General features: G+C 37.8%; 1 long non-coding RNA gene across 1 annotated transcript; it reads right to left on the minus strand.

Annotated features, from left to right (window-relative positions):
* Nucleotides 1–16,445: 16,445 nt before the first annotated feature.
* On the minus strand, nt 16,446–19,869 carry LOC102548158 (uncharacterized). The gene is made up of 3 exons (XR_015643524.1): nt 19,784–19,869; nt 19,622–19,714; nt 16,446–16,542 (listed from the first exon to the last, which is right to left on the minus strand). It is a non-coding gene; the product is annotated as an uncharacterized LOC102548158 (long non-coding RNA).
* Nucleotides 19,870–22,102: the final 2,233 nt, after the last annotated feature.

Raw genomic sequence — 22,102 nt, forward strand, 5'->3', positions numbered from 1 at the left:
GGTTTCTCAGATACCACTAGCTGTTCAATAATAAAATGGTGGAGAGTTTTATATAGTTTAAAGCTTTCAGCCTGTTGCTGGGGAAGTCTCTCGGCTAGCTTCTAATTTAATCTGAATTTTTGGCTTTTGACCTCACCATGTAGCCTTCTCTTTACCTCCCTGTTCTGTTCTGGCCTCCCTTCTGTTGCCTTTTGTGTCTGCTTTGAATCGCTCACCTCTGCTAGTGTTTTTCCTGTCTCTCTACCTACCCAGATATTGTGCCCTCTTACATCCTGCCCCAGCTAATGGCTGTCAGCTCTTAATTATAACCATTTAACAGTAAGACAATGCTAGCAATGAGACAAACTGTTAACTTGCTTTTAGGCAATGAGGGATACATAACCTTCATGTTTTAAACAGGTATGGAACCACAAGCATTTACAAATAGAAAACCTGGTGATGAATCATAGAAGTGACAATATTGAAATCCCATGAGTACAGCTATATTCCTTAAAAGGCATTTATGTTGACTTTTTATTTTTATCTTTCGGAAAAAGAGCTGTTCGTTTTCCCATAATGTTCATGACCTATCTAGTCTCAGGTTCCTGGTCACTTTTGAAATGTTTAATTTGGCTGTTATCTGATGGAGGGGCACTTACATCTAATTTACAGAAATAATGGTTGTTTACTCCCATAACATTTGTGCCACTATTATACCAGATTATCTTGCAGGCAGGTTTCTATTGTGAGTTTCTCCTCCAATATCACACAAAGTACCTTCCAGCACCATGAGTGATGGTCAATAGGAGTGAAACCTCTAACTTGGAACCAGACTGATTCTCCCGTGTTCAATGACATACATAAGTGGTAGCGTCAGCAATCTTCCTGTCCGGTTGTGGAGGGCAACCAGCAGCATATGTTCGGGAGGTTTATGGGACCACTTTAGCTAACAATTCAACAAAATGCAACCCATTCCTGACACTGAAGCTTTTATTTGTAGGATGTTCCTCCTAAGCCTTCCCTCCCATCACTGCCCTCTATGTTCTGTCCTTACCTCTGCCTTCATATTAATCCTTCCCATTTAATCCTCTTTGTCTCCTAATTTAGGTTCTCCCTTACCTTTTCATAGCACTGTTCTCTATTTCCCTTCCCTTGGAAGATCTCCTCCTCCTTCCTAGTCCTTAACCCACTACCTGACTTCTGTGGTTATTCTGACTGAAACATACATCTTTAAAGTTTAAAAGTGAGCATCCGCCTAGAAGGGAAAGCAAGACATATTTGTCTTTTGTGGTTTGGATTACCTCATTTAGGGTGATTGTTTCTAGATTCATTCATTATTTACTTGCAGACTTCATAATTTTTAATGAAGAAAAAAAGAGGTCTGGTATCAAAATAAATATTCAAATATCCAAAGCGACATCTTGGGGAACACTTTTTAAGTACTATCAAGTATGTCAGTTGAAACTGAATTGCAGTGTTCAAAACAATGAAACATATGTTTGTATTATAATAAAATATTTAAAAATATAATTGAAAATGAATAGAAAAGACAGGTTGGTAATATGAGGGTATGTCTGGCACAATGTGCTAAAACATAAACTAAAGTAATTATCAGGAGTCCTGTCTTTTAAGGCCGATTCAGCTATGGCTGATAGACAATCAGGAGAGACTCTTGGTATCCATTTGAAAATGAGGATTTATCTTTCTTTGGGTTTATTTGTAGTTTATTCATTTTATTTTGTAGGATTTCATAGGAAAAGTAAGATGTTGATGGAGTTTCTTAAAGCGTTTAAATTGCAGAAGACCATGAGGACTTCTAAAGTTGGGCTGATGATGGTTTGCATTATAGCATGGCCAACAGTTCATGTGACAAAAGCTAGAAGGATATGGTTTAAAATTTGTATGTGTACGTGTAAAGTTGAAAGTGGGAGGAAGTTGGTGAGGAATATCAGCTGGATAGGCTTTAAAATTACCTGGAAGATAAGCCTCTAGACCTGTGTAAGAGGATAATCTTGATTACGTTGAGATGGGAAGACCCACTCTAAAGGAAGACCATGTCCTTCTCTGAGCCTGATTTAAAAAAATGTATATATATATATATATATGTATATATATATGTTTTTCTCATATATATATGAGAGAGAGAGAGAGAGAGAGAGAGAGAGAGAGAGAAAGAGAGAGAGAGAGCTTTTAGATGTCATTAAGGAAGCTTTTAGATATCATGAGGGCGTTGTCTGGTTTTTATTTTGATTGTTTATGCGTTTAGATATGTGCACATTCTATGCAACCCTCTACGTTAACCAATGCAAGAATAATTCCAGGATGTGTGCAAGGTATCCTAGGGTGGCCTGAGATGGCACCACATTCAAATCACAGTATCAAGCTAGCCCTGGGATGCCACGAACTGTCTCATCTCATTTTAAATGCATATGCTGTACTTTTCCTCTAGCCAACAGTTTGGTCAGATATACCCGGTTATCTTTTTTAATAGTAGGATATATGAGAATCATGCTATTTAACTTTCTCCTCAAACAAGCAGTTGTAACTCATCCTCATATTTGAATACACTTTTTAACCCCAAACTTGAAAATATTAAAAGTGCTACAGACTAAATATATTGATACTATGGATTTCAGGCATATGCCTTGTCACCTCTCGTCCCTTTCATCGTTCTGCTTTACCCAGTCAACGGAAATCTCTATGGCACTATTATCCATAGTGGGTGAAACTATGCAATTCTCATGCCTCAAGGCTAAACACAGAAAATGTACACTTCTAGATCCAGTCACCAGAAACAATGAAGGGGAAATTCTGTGCTTCTTCCTCCTCCTTCTTTAAAGAGAAAAAGTGAACACAGAAGCTTTGACAGAACCCTAACCTGTTTCTGAGACGGCTTAGGGACTAAACTGGTTTTTAATACTCCCAGTCACAGTAGTTCCAGACAGTGAAAGAACACAACGGCTTCCTTTGTATATGTGGGCTTTCTCTCCCTATCTGAAACCGAGGCAATGTATACTAATAAGTATAAAATGCAGAAGCAAAAGGTCTGCTTCTCACAATCTTAAGATAAATAGTAACATCTTGCTTCATCCTGATATTTGCTACTCTTAATAAAGAAAGCAAAATTGCATTGTGTATTGAGAGAGATTAAAATTTGATATATGCATTATAAATGACCACATTACTGAAGGCTTATAGTTTTACAACATAAATACAAATTCTTTGATATGTATTCCCATGACACATCGATAGGAAAGTTAGCAGAGTATCTAATAGCTAGTCCGACCTTGCCAAGGCACCGGGCATGCAAGTCAAGCCACGGCAGGTCCTTTAGATCACTTGCTACCATGACACCACCATAAAAGGCCTGAAACTACAGTATGGAATAGAAACATTGTTCTCTTATCCCTGATTGAATTTATAACCGAAATAAATCGGGATTTTTTTTTTGTGAAGTAAAGATATCTTTTTAAATAATAATGTTTCACAACAAATGGCTAGAATACCAAGGTTAATAATATATGAAAGGTTTAGAGACCCAAAGGGAGGCAGAAATTATAGCACGGTATGCTGAAACAAAGAACAAGAAAGCCAAGAAAGGAACTAAAACAACTTTTAATGTAAATCATTTCTAAATTCTATGTGGAATTTCTTAATAGCAACACATTGATAAATCTATGGCTACATAGGCATACTATGAACGTTCACATATATGAAAAACTCATGCCTTGTAAATGATGTCAGGTGTGGCCAAGGAATGCTAAACTGCATTTTGGAAAGCAAATTTTAAATTGTTACCCTCTTTGCATATGCAAAATATTTAGATTATTGCTTGAAATCCTGAATGCCACACCAGAGCCTGCAAATTTATGGCATAATGACATCATATAGAAGACAGGCTTGTAAGAATATAATTGTATGGTTGTCTTTTTCCACATATATTTTAAATATTTACATGAAATATATTACTAGCTTTTCTACTCCTGGTTAAAGTTAAATATCATTTCCAGTGGCAGACATGCAAAAATTTTGTATACTGTGCATTCAAAATGTATTCCAATTCCAATTTGACATTTTGACCACAACCTCCCATATGTGAGCTCTTGGTTATATGCCTTTTTAATTATAGCCATAGATGGTTAGTTTTGGTTTATTACTTGGTAAAATTTGGAATCACCTGAGAAAATAGTCTTGGTGAGAGATTTTCTAGATCAAGTTCGCCTATAGGTGTATCTGTGGAAGAATGCCTTGATTATTAATTATGATTATTATTATTTATGTTGTTAATTGATGTGGGAACACCCAACCTAAAGGCAGGTAATATCATTACCTGGGATTGGGTTCTTAATTGAAGAACAGGGAAAGAGAACTGAGCAGTAAGCATGCATGTATTTATTTCCCTGAGTTCTTTACTGTAGATGTGATGTAACTAGAGGTTAGGTTTTCATTACCTTGACTGCACTGTAACAATGGACTATAACGTAGATTTGTGAGCTAAAATAAAACCTTTCTCCCTTAAGTCACTTTTCCTGGGCATTTTATCACAGCATAAATGAAACTAGGACAGAAATTGGTACTGAGTAAGTGGGGTCCTGGCTACCATAAACCTAACTATGGAGCTCTCACTCCTACTCTTTTGTTATCAGAAATGGAGGTATTTGAACTCTGTATTAGACAAACCCTTGACTGCTAGAAGCAGAATTTAATGGTCAATCCTGGTAGGTTCTTGGAACACAAGATCGCCAGGAGAAATACAGCCAGTGGGGTCCTGGGTTATAAGGTTTCAGGGAGAAATAAGATTTTTCTCAGGAACCAGAAAAGGGGCCATTCATGTAGTATTTTGACCAATAATCTGACTTGCCTAGAATGTACTACTGGAGATAAATTTGAAGGTGATGGAATAATTTGTTTGGCAGGGAAAATTTCATAATTGGGAAGAGAGAATTCAGTTTAAAGCTGATAAAACAGCAGTGGTTTCTAAGGATATGAGCACCGATGAAGTGAGATCTATTCTGTTTCACTGAAACAAAAGAAACCAGGTATTAAGAAAAAACTCCCACCTATTGGTTCCGTCCAGTGTGGATTGCAATTCATTTAAAAGAGGTAAGGCCAATCTAAAGGAGTTCCTTGCTCCTCAAAACAATCTACCTATGAAAGTGTAACACCTAAGGATGGGAAACTGCATCGTGCACTCACAGCAGAACTAAACAGAGTTGTAAAAGTCTACTACATAGCATAGTTGTTTTTAAAAAGCAAGACTGAGATTGTCATGGAGATCATTCACCACATGACTGGGTTAAAATATAAGTAGAGAATTCTTGCGTAGTTTTTGTAAGAAGCTAAGAAAGGGAAGCATTAGTTGCAGTGAGGATCCCAGAATTTCAGAGACGCAAACAAGTAAATTGGTGCTAGAAGCTTGGGGTTCCTCCAATACCCACAAAAGAGCTCTGTATCTGGAGTGCAATACATCACTGTTATTAAATCTTCCTTGGAGTGAAGTGATTTTAAAATGATTATTTATGCAAGAGTCACCATCCACTCAGGCTAAAAATCTATAGCGACAATAGACACAATTGTAGGCATTTCTTTCAAGTTTATACAAATTATTGGGAGGTAACAGGATAATGAATAGCTTGTAGATTTAACAAAAACAATGACCCAGTTCAATAGATGGCGACTTATTTGGGGTGGTCAGAAGTTACTACTTCAAATTGTCATAAAAATTTATTGTTATACATGCACTCAAAAGATGACTAACAACTAATTAAAAACAAAATGCAAAAGATGTTTAATCCAGGTGAAGTGGCAAATTCAGCTTGACCTTTTTACCATCTCCTACCTTAACTCTACACACATTCTTGTGAAACTCAAACTATTACGTGTCTTGTTAGGGTTATTACTACTCTGATGAAACATCAATGCCAAAAGCAACTTGGGTTGGAAACTGGTTTATTTAGTTTAATAATCTGGAGTCAGTGTCCGTTGATGGAAGTCAGGGCATTAACTGAACTCAGACAGGGCAGGAACCTGAAGTCAAGTACTGAAAGCTATTTACTGGCTTGATCCTCCTGCCATGCTCATCCTGCTTTCTCACAGCATCCTAGACTACCAGCCCATAGGTGGCAGCACCCACAATGGCGTGGGCCCTTTACGAGCCAATAACTAATTAAGAAAATGTCCTGCAGCCTCAGCTATGGCCCAGTCATATGGAGCTAATTGCTCAACTGAGATCACCTTCTTTCAGATAACTGACTTAAACTTGTATCAAGTTGACAGAAAAATAACCAGAATACTATATTTTCATGAAGATGATACTATAACATTTTTTTAGTTAAGATTCTATCAATAACTTTTCCTAGAGGTTGACTTTTCATGTTTAGTTTAGAGATGATTATGTAAAAAATTTAAATAGCTAATGTGCCTATAGGATAATGAAGATGGTCTTCATAAAATTAAGGTAATCTTCAACATATGAACTCTTTATGCATTCTATTTTTCAGGAGTTTACAAAGCCCAAGTTTTCCCATTCCTTTTCAAAAGCCTAAAGTGCATGCTTGAGTACTCAATTTACACAGTCCAAGTGACAGAGGAGCAACCAGGAGAAACATGCCAATCGCTCCTCCACTCCATCAGCACCGTGCTCCCAAAGCTGCTTCTGTTTTTCATTTCACATCATATATCAGTAAAAATGCAGCAATGACAAGGTAATAGAAGGATGATTAGCTTTAATGTACTCCCTTTCATGTTTTCAGTTAGAGAAAATATGAGCTAATTTATACTCTCAGCTATTTTTCTTTTCAGTGTGTATTGTAACAAATGTGAAAATTGCGGGTGTGAGTGCAATCGATCAATTGAGATAAATGCAAGTCAAGTTCGATGAGCCTTTAACAAATTTTTATAAGGCATATGGTAAAAACTGTCTGTAATTTCTGTGTCAGCACAGAGACTGTAAATCTGGAAAACTCTTAAGTTCTGGGAGGCAACATGGGATTTTCTGATTAAGCATGTGAGTCAAATAGCATCAAATCAAAATAACAGACAATGTTGGTGTTTCCAGACAAAGAAATCACATAGCTGGAATTTGATTTTAAAAGTACGTTTTGTTATCAACAATACAACTAATCAATATTTTGAGATGAACTGGAGAATTTGAGATTGTATAGTGAGTTCTGAATACATTAAGTAATCTTTTGCTGATAATTTACTCACTACATGTTTTAAGGTTCTACTTTGGGATAGCCTTTAAAAATTGTTGTGCACAGTAAGATTGATCATTATCATTATGTTGTTTATCAAATGTTAAAATGTACTTAATAGATTAATAGGAAATGCCGTAAATAAATATTTTAGATGTAATTTTACTTTATCTTGATAATACCATACATTTATACAATGAAATATGATAATCTATGTCCCTCAATTCCCATGTCCTGCTCCCTGCATCATTTCATCTTGTCCTTTACAACATCATTTATTTTTACTAAGCCACTGAGTGCAATTGGTGTTGCCAATATATACATTAGTGTGAGGTTAGCTCCTGGAAAATGGATACATCCACTAGACCAGAATGATTCTCCACTCTCCTCGCACTTACCAACTTCCATAGATTCTCAGTAAGGGGTAGGACCTAGAGCACTCTTCCCCCATCTAATTAGGTATTTTGATGGGGTTGTTTTTGTTATGGTTCTGTGCAAATAAGCAGAGCTACTCTGAGTTCATGAAGTAGTAATGATGTCATGTCTATATGGCAACGCTGTTTCAAATATTCCACTACTACTAACATATCATCTCAAAAGATTATCCTCAATGATAAAAGAACTTCTGGTGGAAATCAGCATCCCTGACCTCAAGCTGTATTACAGAGCAATAGTGATAAAAACTGAATGATATTGGTACAGAGACAGGCAGGTAGATCAATAGAATAGAATTGAAGATGCAGAAATAACACACCTATGATCGCTTGATATTTGATAAAGGAGCTAAAACCATCCACTGGACAAAAAGATAGCATTTTCAACAAATAGTGCTGGTTCAACTGGTGGTTTGCATGTAGGAGAATGAAAATCTATCCATTCTTATCGCCCTCTACAGAGCTTAAGTCCAAGTGGATCCAAGACCTCCATATCAAACCAGAAATACTCAAACTCATAGAAGAAAAAGTGGGGAAGAGCCTCGAACACATGGGTCCTGGGGAAAATTTCCTGAACAAAGCACCAATGGATTATGCTCTAAGATCAATAATCAATAAATGGGACCTCATAAAACTGCAAAACTTCTGTAAGGCAAAGGACACTGTCATTAGGACAAAACGGCAACCAACAGTTTGGGAAAAGATCTTTACCAATCCTACATCCACTGGAGAGCTAATATCCAATATATATAAAGAACACAAGAAGTTAGACTCCAGAGAGCCAAATAATCCTATTAAAATGGGGTTCAGAGCTAAACAAAGAATTCTCAGTTGAGGAATATCAAATGACCTAAAAGCACCTATAGAAATGTTCAACTTCCTTAGTCATCAGGGAAATGCAAATGAAAAACACCCTGAGATTCCACCTCACACCAGTCAAAATGGCTAAGATCAAAACAGATGCTTGCAAGGATGTAGAGAAAAAGGAACACTCCTCTCTTGTTGGTGGGATTGCAAACTGGTACAACCACTCTGGAAATCAGTCTGGAGGTTCCTCAGAAAATTGGACATTCCATTACCTGAGGACTCAGCTATACCTTTCTTGGGCCTATACCCAAAAGATGCTCCAACATACAACAAAGACACGTGCTTCACTATGTTCATAGCAGCCTTATTTATAATAGCCAGAAGCTGGAAAGAACCCAGATGCCCTTCGATAAAGGAATGGATACAGAAAATGTGGTACATCTACACAATGGGGTACTACTCAGCTATCAAAAACAATGACTTCATGAAATTCATAGGCAAATGGATGAAACTAGAAAAATCATCCTGAGTGAGATAACCCAATCTCTCTCTCTCTCTTTCTTTCTCTTTCTCTCTCTCTCTCTCTCTCTCTCTCTCACACACACACACACACACACACACACACACACACACACACGCACACACACGAAAACAAAAACAAAAACAAAAAACAAAAAACCACACATGGTATGCACTCACTGATAAGTGGATATTAACCCAAAAGCTCAAATTACTCAAGATACAATCAATCCACAGACCATGTGAAGCTCAAGAAGATTAGAGTGTGTATGCTTTAGTCCTTCTTAAAAGGGGGAACAAAAATATTCATAGGAGGAGATATGAAGACAAAGTTTAGAGCAGATTGAAGGAATGGCCATTCAGAGTCCGCCCCACCTGGGGATACAGCTAATACACACACACACACACACACACACACACACACACACACACACACACACACACAGAGCTACCAAACCTAGACAAAATTGATGAAGCCAAGAAGTGCATGCTGACAGGAGCCTAATATAGCTGTCTCCTGAGAGGCTCAGACAGAGAGTGACAAATACAGAAGCGAATGCTAGCAGCAAACCACTGAACTGAGAATTGGGTCCCCATTGGAGGAGTTAGAGAAAGGATTGAGGGAGCTGAAAGGGCTTGCAACGTGCAACGCCGTAAGAACACAATACCAATCAACCAGAGTTCCCAGGGACTAAACCACTACCCAAAGAGTACACATGGACAGACCCATGGCTCCAGCTGCATACATAGAAGAAGATGGCCTTGTTGTGCATCAATTGGAGAAACCTTTGGTCCTGACAGGGCTGGAACCCCCAGTGTAGGGGAATGTCAGGGCTGGGAGGCGGGAAGGCGGGGTGGATGGGAGGGGGAACACTCTGATGGAAGAAGGGGAGGGGGATGAGATAGGGAGCTTATGGACTGGAAACTGGAAAAGGAAATAACATTTGAAACGTAAATAAAAAGTATCCAATAAATGAAAATTAAAAAAAAAATAAAGCAAAATAGTTGACCGAGAGCATTCGCCCTGTATTTGTCAAGCTCTGGCAGAGCCTCTCAGGAGACAGCTATATCAGGCTCCCGTCAGCATGCACTATTTGGCATCTGCAATAGTGTCTGGGTTTGGTGTCTGTATATGGGATGGATCCCCAGCTGGGGTGGTCTCAGGATGGCCTTTCCTTCAGTCTATTTCCATACTTTGCCTCCATATTTTTTCCTGTGAGTATTTTGTTCCCCTGTCTAATGACTGAAGCATTCACAGTTTGGTCTTTCTACTTCTTGCGCCTCAGTAAACGGGAGGAATTAGAGAAAGGAGTGAAGGAGCTGAATGGGTTTGTAACCCCATAGGAAAAACAACATCAACCAACCAACAACCTGCATCCACATACCTACACCCCTCCCCCCTGTCCCCGCAGGTGGACAAAGAGTACACATGGAGTGACCCATGGCACCAGCAGCATATGTATCAGAGGATGACCTTTTCGGGCGTGTATGAGAGGAGATGCCCTTGGTTCTGTGAAGGCTAGATGCCCCAGTGTAGGGGAATGCCATGGCGGGGAGGCAGGGGTGAATGGGTGGGTGGGTCTGGGAGTACCCTCACAGAAGCAGGGGGAGGGAGTATAGGATATGGAGCTTTTGGGGGGAATACCAGGAAAGGAAATAACATTTGAAATGTAAATAAAGAAAATATCTAATAAAAGAAAAGAAAAATATATTTAAGGCTGGATATATCAATGCTGATCTTTGTTGGAAAATTGCCATTCTTTTAACTAATTAAAAAGCAAACTGCTGTGATATCTGTTTTGTTCACCTTGAATAATGGGACAAACAGAGCAAAAGTAAATTATTAGTATACCCAAATTCATTTTTAGAAGTATCTGACTGTTTATGTTACATGCTATTATTCTTTTCTGTGGATGTGTTAGAATAAAGAAAATATGGGGAGAAAAGTCCCCAACTAGGTTCCACACCCAGAAGTTTCCATCACCCTTCAATAATGCCATCAAATTATTACTATATTTACAATTATCCACTGAATAGCCAAATTACTGATTACCTCTCACTGATTGGACTAGGCACCAAGTCTTCAATGAGTGAAGAATATCTCATTTCTAAATCATACCAATGTGAGATAGACTTAGTCCCAGACACATGGCAAAGAACCAATGAGGTTTATTTAAGAGATTATTGGTTCTCAACACTCTTAATGTTGTGATCCTAATTTGTTCCTCATGTTGTCATGACACCCACCATAAAATTATTTTACTGCTACTTCATAACTCTAATTTTGCTACTTTTATGAATCACAGTGAAAAGTTCTCTGATGGTCTGAGGAGACTACTGTGAAAGGGTCATTGAACCCCAAAGGGGATCATGACCCACGGACTGAGACTCACTGTTACATAGCCTCGTTTCCTTACATGATAACTGATTGTCATGTCATCAATGCTTTAGTGTTGCGGATTTTAGCCCAAATTGTAAGACACTTGGAGCAGGAATGGCCAAACAGGATATGAGATGGGAGTAGCAAATTCAGGAAGACGTAAATAATATTTAAAGGTCTTTTAAATAATTCATATATAAAATTACCATCATAGAGACATTGTAAAATATATACAAAGACCTATGGCGGAGAGAGGGCAGGAAATGCCCTAACTAGACAACACATGCTAGCAAATAAAAGTTGCAGTGTCAGGAATAGGTTCTTTCCTTTTGAGTTATCGGCCAATGAGGCTCTACTGACACCCAAACATTATAGACAACTGGCAATACTCTGGGTTAACATCCCTCTCTCAGAGCTTGATGATAAAACATTACTTTCCTTTCTTAAATTTTTGATTGGATATTTTTATTTACATTTCAAATGTTATAACCTTTCCCGGTTTCCCATCCATAAGCTCCCTATCCCTTCTCCTTCCCCCTTCTTCTATAAGGGAGTTCCCCTCCCCATCTACCCCCTGCCCTGACATTCCCTTACACTGGGCAGGGGTTTCTCCAGCCTTGGCAGGATCCAGGGCTTCTCCTCCCATTGGTTCCCAACAAGTCATCCTCTACATCCATATGCAGCTGGAACCTTGGGTCTGTCCATGTGTAATCTTCGGGTAGTGGTTTAGTACTTTCAAAGATACTATGAGTCACAGAATATAAAAAACTTAAGCTGGTAATCACTAGAAAGCTTCATCTCTGATGATACCTGTATAGTCTTATACATACTACTGCAGGATAAATGTAATTACCTGTCTCACTCATCTGTAAATTCTGCAAGCTAAATTACATCTGGCCTGACAAGGCCCACTGGTGTAAAAGTTGCATGAATGCCATTGGAGAAATCAGTTACCTTCTGATTAGAGGTAAGGTCCACCCCGTAAGACAAAACACAGACCCGCTATTGATATTAGGGACTAGAACCCATGGTTACACATGTCATCAGTCCTAGGAGCTGAACACAATCAGTCCGTTAACCAACTACCAGTCTTTATGTCTTACTGTTGTAGATGACTGCATCTCATAACTGCCACCAAAGAATCTTCTTTTTTTTCTGTCGAAATACTTAACACTGAGATCTACAACCGTTCAATGGGAGAGCCTGTGGAATGCTCAGTCCCACGTGGGACATCTACACTGCAACTCCTGCCCCTTTCAAGGTTCAGAGATCTTCTAAGAGGAGAGAACAGGAAAGTTTTTTTAAGATTGAGAGATGTTGCACGACTACAAGGAAACAATGTTGTCTAGACTTATCAGGGCAGTTGCATGGATGAACTCTATAACAGTGTGATAGCATGGGTAAGACATGCACAAGCTCAAGCCAGAAAAAATCCAGAATGGATCATGCAGTAGACAAATAGTTATTAGTGTTATTGGGAAATTATTGACATTACATAGCTGCTGGGAGAGGAAGAGTCAATCTTTTTTAATGGTTTGACCCCTTGTAAGTTCACAGCAGTTCAGGACAGAACCCACTCCTCAAAATAGTTATCCAATACAAATTAGACTTCATGCTTAGAACAAATCTTCACAACCAAAGTTGTATAAGAGTAGACCAAAGGTTCTGAGAGAAATCGAGGAACAAGTGGTTAATATGATCAAAATGCATTGCCTGAAATTCTTAAAAAATTAATAAAACATATATCTTAAAGTCACAGAAGTCTCTCAGAAAAGGTTAGGAAGTTTAGAGTTAACATAGAAGGCAAAATGGTACTAGAAATCATGAGTTCGGTAAGCATCAAGGCAATGCAAATGTTCAAACAATATCCACATAAAAATTAAGACTCTCACAAAGGGCATGTATTTGATCTCATTTCCTATTATCCAGTGCCACACACATTTGTCTCTACACTCACCTACACATACACACATATACTCACACACACACACACACACACACACACACACACACACACACACATAATGCACACTTGCTTGGTGTTCTCTATGTTTCTTGTATCACTGGTACAGTGTTTGCCATGAATTGTCAAATATTTTACAAAATTATACTATTACAGATTAGGTCTTATGTTCCATTATTTCTCTCCTTCCTCATTCTTATTGGTGCATTTATATCATACCTAAAGTTGTCCCATAAGTTTTAAATTTTCAGAGTTTTTACCATGCTGTTATTTTTCTCACTCTCTAATTCTTCCCTTCACTACATCAGATAATATGATGAGTCCAAATATCCTTCACTCTCTGCAATGCTTTCCTCTTAACCATTTGCAGTATCCTCTCTTGGAATTTCCAGCTGAGACAACTATATTTGTTTGTTAGTTTTCTTTCTCCATTAGAATATTCAACATCTTATTAACACTTATTTAATTTCTTCTTTGTGTGATACTGACAACATTTGTGTTATAGTTAATTCTTACTTTAATGATGATTGTTTTCCCATCTTTGGTATCCTTACGGTGTGCGTGTGTGTGTGCATGCGTGCATGTGTGTGCGTGTGTGTGTGTTTATGTGTCTTTAACAGGAGGGAATAGGTACATATAATCAAGCTAGACATATATTCAGTCTGCAGAAGTCAAAAACTTAAGAGAAAAATCTTACAGCATCAGGAGAGGGAAAAGATCCTACCTACAAAGGAGGAGGGTTAAGAATTACAACCGACAAGCTAGTATAAGCATCGGCAGACTGAAGAATGATTAAATAAAACATTTACTGCTGAAATAAAAGTTATTATCCTGGACTTAATACAGCCAAATTATACTGCAAAAGTGATGGGGAAATTCATTCTCAAACAACACCGAGGAAATTCAATGCCAACAAGCCTGCCTTCACACAATGCTAAAGCAAACACCTCAGTTAGAGAAAAATTCAGAGAGGCTATGACTATGAATCTATATTGAGAAAAAAAGAGGCATCAATAAAAGAGAAAAGAATAAATGAAGGTATCAATATTGCTTCACTAGTCTGAAAGACACTTTTGATAAGGTGTCAACAGTTAGTCACGAAAGTGGATGCCATCATTTGAAAAATGAAACAAGTACCATCTTGCCATAAGGAGAAGAGGAGAGAAATGAAAATAGTTTGTACGATGCAATGATGAAATGTGGTTTTGTGGTGGTTGCTGGTTTATGACACTGAACTCCTAACATCCTTGAGATCTCCTAAATGGTAATCGTTGTCTTTTAGTCATTCAAAACCAACTCTCTGATATGTAATCTATGCTAATGACTGCCCAGTATGGAAAGTAAGAATCTAAATAGCTTGAGAGTGGACCCTGGACACGGGAAGAACCAACCATGTGATTATAATGTAGACATCTTGAGTTCTTTCCTCTGATCTCTCTGGAAGGGTAAGGAACTAGAAATGGAAGGTAGTAGAGTGAAGGATGGATTCCATCAATAGTGCACAGGAAAATGAAAGCCCGTATAAATATCATGGGATATGTTTCAAAAACTCCAAGGATGTCAAACATATCAATACTTGGAAAGTTGCAAGATGAATTTGAGTACAAGTAAGGCACACTGTTCTTAAGTGGAAACAATAAAAGTTGGTGTGCAATCCCATATTCAATGTTCCTGCTTTCCAACAGCCTATTACATAAATGTGTGACATGAGTCTCTGATTCTGAGTGATGACAAGCTGAGCCTATCAGTCACCCTGTGAAGTCTGTGCTAAGAACAAGAAGAAACCCCTAGCACTTTGTGGGTGAACAGAAAAGGTAACAAATGGAGGAAAGCCAAAACAAGGACAACTTTTAGGGTTGTTTGTGAAAGTTAACTGATTCTGACTAAAACATTTTTTATTATCTTCATTTCTTTAAACAAAAGAATATGTGGCTCATAGTTTTCCAGGGTAATATGCTAATGAATTAAAAATCAAATAGTGAGCTCTTATAATTTGACATTGAATGATTTGATATGCTCTGTCCTTAAAAAAAAAATCATTCCACTAGATTGGAGGGCATGTAACAGTCATCTGTCAACAAGTTGTCACTTTGATCACATATAAAGAAAGTTGGTTCATGAAATCTTTCATTTAGAACATTTAATTATTAATATTTCCCCAAATCCTATCTGCCAGGATAAGTTATGACACCAATCAAAAGTTTAAAAATTATACTGATCAAAATTAGAAATTATAATAACTTGACAGCTAAAGGCACCTAACTTTTAAAACTGATAAAAGTTCACAAAGTTGATAACATATTTGAACAAAAGCATCATTTCTGTGATAAGTCTAGCAGTCCTGAAAGGGAGTTCACTCTGCTACTTGAATACTAGATATGCCAGTATACATTACATTTGCATAAGATAAGACTGTAGGAGTTCTTAGAAATATGTATTCCCAGCCCACAGGACAAGCGCTAGCCAATAAACTGTGAGCTCAGTGGACGTATACCATTTTAAGTCAGAGGTACTGCAAAGTCTATTCTTCATTTCTCAGCATCCTTTCCCACCTTCAGCCTCAAAACATCCTCCTCCAGGAGAAGCAGGTGAAGGATGACAACATCTCAGCCAGTGTTTCAGTATCATTTGTGGTTCCCTACCCTCTGCTGATGCCCTAGTGAACAGGCAGTTTGGGAAGCATTCCTTGAATTACAGTAATTTAAATAAGCCATCTGCTTCATACTGAGTCCTTGACAGATAGAATAAGATCAAGTCCCAGAGTGGAATGTGGGGGAAAGTGTACCTCCCCCATCTACTGATCTATGCTAAATGCATAACCTCGGGAAGAAATCAGTCTCATATATTAAACCACTGTGATCAGAGGGTTGCTTGTTGATACTCCATTACTCTAACCTACTCTGACAAATACATCGGTACACATATATACAGCTTTTCTAAGTAGTCTTCCCGGGGGAACTTAGCAAGAAACCCAACAAACAGCAAAGGAAGAAAACCAAAAGGCTTCCTTTTATTGCTACATTTATAAAAAATATCATATATAATATTCAATAAGAAAATAAATTGAGGGTACAAAGTTTTCAGTTTTAAGTTATTTGTACTAAAAGAATTCCTATTCCGTTCCCGTCTTATTCTGTAAGCCACAAAGAATCTTGACAGAAAAATAATGACAGGTCCATTCAAAATTTTTATTCCTTTAAGATATTTCTTGTGTGACTTCTTATGTGCACGAGGAGTCTTGTTTCCTCTGACATATGCCATTCTCTAGTAATAATAATAAAAAAGTAAATGTGTAGAGGCATAACTTATTATCAGGTAGCAAAATGTACTAAAGAGAAAAATTAAAGGAGCAAAAAATCAGGGACATGTGGAGAGGTCATCATGTGTCTCTGATAACCTCATTTACCCTAGTGGTCTCAGTAAATTGAGGAACTAAGCCCTAAAGGTGTCTGTGGAAAGTATTTCAGCTAGAGACCTCAAAGAATGTCCTTCCAGGAGACTTAAGCTGATTTCTTGCTTGGGAATAGTGACTAGCTGTTAATTTGAAATGTCCCCTAAAAGCTCATGTTTTGAATATTCTGATGCCAGTTTGTGGAGTTATTCTCAGGTGTTCTGGAAACCAATCCTAGGAGAGTGGAGGCCAATCCTAGAGAGTGGAAGTAGATCACTGCCGATGAGTTCTTGAGTCTGTTATGCCTACTTATTTCCACATCTCTGTTTCCTGGTCTACAGTGTTACGAACAGGCTCTGTAGCATGCTCTTCCATTGTGAACTGCCCCAATATACCTTCCCAACCATAGGGCTAAAGCTACAAGCTAAAATATATCTTTAAAATGCTCAGGTATTTTGGTCATAATTAAACAAAACCAGCTAATACAGTAATATGTGCTATAATTTATAAAAGCAAAAAGAAAAGCTATTTGAATCTTATAAATACTCTAATTTCTTTCCAGAATGTTGTATCTCTGTAGTCTCAGAAAAGGAAAAAACAAATGGTAGATGTACATCAGAATTTGGGGAGACTTAAGTAGCTATGAGTGGAAAGCAGTTTGGAAAGGAGGGGTTGTGTAGAAATATAGACTTAGAAATTGACAATAGACTGTTATTTAAGGTTTTATGGAGTGTTTGTGTGCAAGATAAAACTCCATAGAGCTTAGCATCAAAGTCCATAGAGTAGTTTGACAACATCATCCTCATCATCATCATCAACAACACAGTGTTCAAAGCTCACAGCAGTTGAGTGTGTTCAAATAACTAGCCAGGGAATGCAAACATCAGTTATCAGCCAGATCATTTGGTAAAGACTTCAGAAAAATCACACCTTAGAAGTAGGGATTAATTATCCAGAGAATGAAATGTGTTCCAAATACATACTACAAAACTTTAAAGCAGGCTTTAACATCAAAAAAATTTTTTTCCAAAAGTTTTTACCTGCCAAAATAAGTTTCTAAAGCAGTAGCCTCGGACACGTAAGGTCGCCCCAATGAAAATATTTTATTCATGCCAAAAACACAAGGAAAAATAATTTATAAACAAGGTAGTAGGAAATGAAGTCAATCAAAAATGGAAAGGTGGTAGTAATGACCACACATAAGCATATTAGTTTAGGTGCTCTAGAATAACTCTAGTAGTGACATTGAACCTGACCGAGGGAAGGAAACCAAGTGAAAGACAACAAAAGACCATAAAGAATTGAGAAAGGGTTCACTGGCTGAAAGCATTCCAGATCTGACACAGAAAAATGAAAGAAGAAAAAAAAAGTTCAAACATGGATTTCAAATTTGCCTTTAAAGCCTTTTCTCATTTGGTGGCCTTGAATCATTTGCATTCAGTTTTAGATCTGCATAAATTAGTTTCCTTACTGGGAGTTAAAATGTTATCTAGTTTGCTCTTTGGGAAATAATAAAGTGAGATGAAATTGAGATGGCATTTGGCCAGTTCTCCTTCTTTTAATTCTAGGGAGATGCGTACAGAAGGATGAAGCCAGGCAAAGTAAAACTTTATTACCAGCTGACATTTCATGCCCAGAGCTCTATGAAAAATACTAGTGATATCGACTAGAACAATTGGAGAAATCTGTTTTAAAATCTGCTTTGAGAAGGCCTATGTAAACCAGTATAAAGAAGGTGAAAGGTTGAATTTGATCATTTCCCATTTCCCCTAAAGCCCCAGAGAATAAATGCAATTCTCAACTATGTATAGCAGAAATGGAACGGGTGTCCAGAATAGAAACAGGTTCTTAGGAAATGGTCAAAGGTAAAATGTTGTATGTTTTAGCATCATCACAGGCAATGGAATAGCAACTGGTTTATTTGCCACTCTTTAGTTGCTAATTGCTTACTTTTAGGGAGAGAGAGAAAGAAAGAAAGAAAGAAAGAAAGAAAGAAAGAAAGAAAGAAAGAAAGAAAGAAAGAAAGAAAGAAAGAAAGAAAGAAAGAAGGAAGGAAGGAAGGAAGGAAAGAAAGAAAGGGAGAGAGAGAGAGAGGAAGAAAGGAAGGAAGGAAGGAAGAAGGAAGGAAGGATTTAAGACAATGAAATGTACTCGACAAACACTCTCTAGGATTCCTTTCTGTTGGGGCAAGCTTTAAAGTTTTAAAATGAAATGTATTGAGCAAAGAAATTGATGAGATATTATGACTAACAGTGGTATGCATTTCTCTTTTGTATGCTTCATATGGCCAAGAACTCATCCTATTTTCCTGGGCTTTCCAGACCATTATTATCTTTGTTGAATGACTTTAAAGAAGATACACAAAGGGCAGTGTAGAAGACTGATAGACTTTGCTGTTAATTGTCATGGGGTGCTTGCCAGAGTGAGAGTGGACAGTACCAAAAGGACTACTGCACGAACCTATGGTTTTGAGTAGGCTTTTCACCTGTGGTGGTTCAAAGCAGAATGTTCCCACCTTGTAAGCTCATGTATTTGAAGACTTGGTTCCCAGTTGGTGGAATTGTTTTAGAAAGATTAGGAAGGGTGGACTTTTTGTAGGAGGTGTAACATTATTGGCTGAGATGTGGAGGCTGGCTTTGAAGTTCAAACCCCCATTCTATCTGTGGTGGTTTTCATAGGAATGGCCAATATAGTATCATATATTTGAATGTGTGGTCATTAGGGAGTGGTACTACTTGAGATCTTTTGCATTAGAGAAGTGAGTGCACAACTTAGTAAGGGCTCATGGACTGGCTTAGTAGGAGCATAGAAAGCAATGGTGCTAAGAATGTGGGGCTCTAGCTCAGTAGATTTCAGAGGAGAACAACATAGGGATGCAGCCTGGAGACCATGCATACAATCCTTTAGCAAAGAATTTGGCTGCTTTTTTTTGTCCTTATCTAAATAACATACCTGAGGCTAAAATGAAGAGTTTAATGGCATTGGCAGAGAAGATTTCAAGGCAGACTCTGTCATGTGGTTACTAGTGGTCACTCTTTTGCAAATCTATAGTGAAAACCAAAACGTAAGCTAAGGAAAAACACGAATCATACAGTTTGAGGAGAAAAGCATTACCAGGAAGTTGGAGGTGTTAAATCCAGTGTTCAAGGAGATAAAAGTTTAAAGAAGAGCCAGGAATGAATGGAATATGGGGAGTGGTGGGCTCAGAGCAAGCCCCACCCAGCTAAAATTCCAACTTGCATTATGACATGGTTAGAAGTCTAGGCAGACCAGGAAGTTACATGTATTTGTTTGTATAGGAATTCCCCTCATAGGGTCATTAGAGAGTTGTGACGGTTCACAGGATTAAGATTGTGCCTTTTTTTTGGAGCAGGTATGGTCTTGTGGAAGGAAGGGTGTCCCTGGCAGTTGGAGAAGGGAGCTTTAGAGTTTCAAACACTTGAGCCAGGCTCAGTATCACTCTCTTCCTGTTCCCTACAGATTTAGATATAGAATTCTCAGTCACTTCTCCGGGACTATGTCTTCCTGTGTGCTGTCCTGCTTCCTGCAATGATAAAAGTGTGTTAAACCTCTGAATCTGTAGGTGAATCCCTTATGATCCTCTATAGGAACTGTCATAGTTATGGTGTCTCTTCACAACAATAGAACACTGTCTAAGGCACTCTTTTATAGTCTTCTCTCTATGCCCTACACTTGTGGATTAAGATGTATTCTCTTAGCTACTCCTCCAGAGCCATTTCCTCTTGCCTGTTGCCATACTCCCTGACAGGATTACCATGGGCTTTGACTCTCTAGATTGCTAAATCTCAAATAAATTCTTCCTTTCATAAATTGCTTTGGTCATGATGTACTATCTCAGAAAAAAGTCATTACTAGGCATCCACCAGCATTATAAGACATGCAAGTATAGAGGGATGGCCTCAGATTCCGGAAAAAAATGATTTTACAACAGACTCACCATGTAGACAAAGTGGGTCCCTTCTTACCACAAATCTAGAAATTAGTTAAAATGTCTTTCTGGACCGAGTCTAATTTAATCTCTAAAACAATACAGTTAGAAAGTGATGTCCTCTTCATTAAAATGTAGATGTAATCAAGAACTGGAAAAGGTTAGTAACCCCTAAGACTAAGAGAGACTGGAAAGTCCCATATTTGAGACCATGTCTCCTTGACCCGAAAGATGATATATACTTCATGAATATACTAAATATATTGAGAGAATTCATAAAAAGGTCATGTTTCAGAGTCACAGGCAATATAGTCACACATGCCTTTTCCAACACTTGGGAGTGATATCAGCTTATTATCCTTTGAATTCATCTTCCTGGGTGGTGATCACTGTTGAAGATCAGTAATTGAACTTCAATTGTAGTTTAACATATTCTATTTCCTTCTGACTCAATAGAAAATTAAGTCCCTCTGATCTATTCATTAAAGCATTCTGTAACATGCATTAGAAGAAGAAAAGTATTATTTCAAATCTTTCAAAAAGTCAAGGACCAGCTACTTAGCCCAGTTATTTTTTCCCCAGAAAACGGAGCCTGAGGCAAAGCTTCAGATGAAATGAAACTTAGGTGGTTTCTTCTGAGTGTCAGGAGGAAGGCAGAAATCATCTAGTCTGAGAAGACATGAACGAACACACAAAGTGGGGCATTGAGGAGATGACTATAGCAGAACAGCTTCAGATGCATGTAGAAACTATCTCCGAGCAGTCCACTTAGTGACATAAAAAAGAATGCCATTGTCTGCCTAGCTCCTTTCCAACTCTGAAGTTCACTGTGCCACATGTTCCAGTCAGAAATCTCAAACTTACATGTTCTCCTGAAATGACTGTTTCATAATGTGAAGGCATGGACAAATGAAAAATGAGATTGTCATTGACAAATCAAGCAGCGCTGTGTTGATAATAAATTAATCTACCTTAAGGGTTTTAGTCATGTATTACTTTATATGTAATTCTGCTGAGTGTTTATTTGATGTAAACCTGCATGCCATCCAAGAAATATTCTTTAACTTCATGGATCGATATCACATATGGGTAAAAGGATGGAATAAGTTATCCATAGCAAATGAACTTAAGAAGCAATCTGGTACAGAAAATTCAATATTTGACAAAATATACTTAAGGCCAAAACTAGTCAAAAGAACTAGGGGAGGACACTCATCAAAGAAAAAAATCCACCAAGAGGATATGACAATTCTGTATACCAAGAACAAACTTGTATAAAAGTAATACTGATAGTGGGAGACTTACTCAATTCTCAACAAAAACAGGGTAACCAGACAAATACAAGGCAGCCATACTGGAGCTAACAGATGCTATAAACCGAATGGACCTAATAGATATTTACATATCATTTAATCCAAACACAAAAAGATATACCTTCTTTTCAGAAACTTTCTTCAAAACTAATCATATATTGGGACACAAGA

The sequence above is a fragment of the Rattus norvegicus genome, chromosome 19, assembly GCF_021556685.1.
Source record: "Rattus norvegicus strain SHRSP/BbbUtx chromosome 19, alternate assembly SHRSP_T2T, whole genome shotgun sequence".
NCBI classification, from domain to species: domain Eukaryota; kingdom Metazoa; phylum Chordata; class Mammalia; order Rodentia; family Muridae; genus Rattus; species Rattus norvegicus.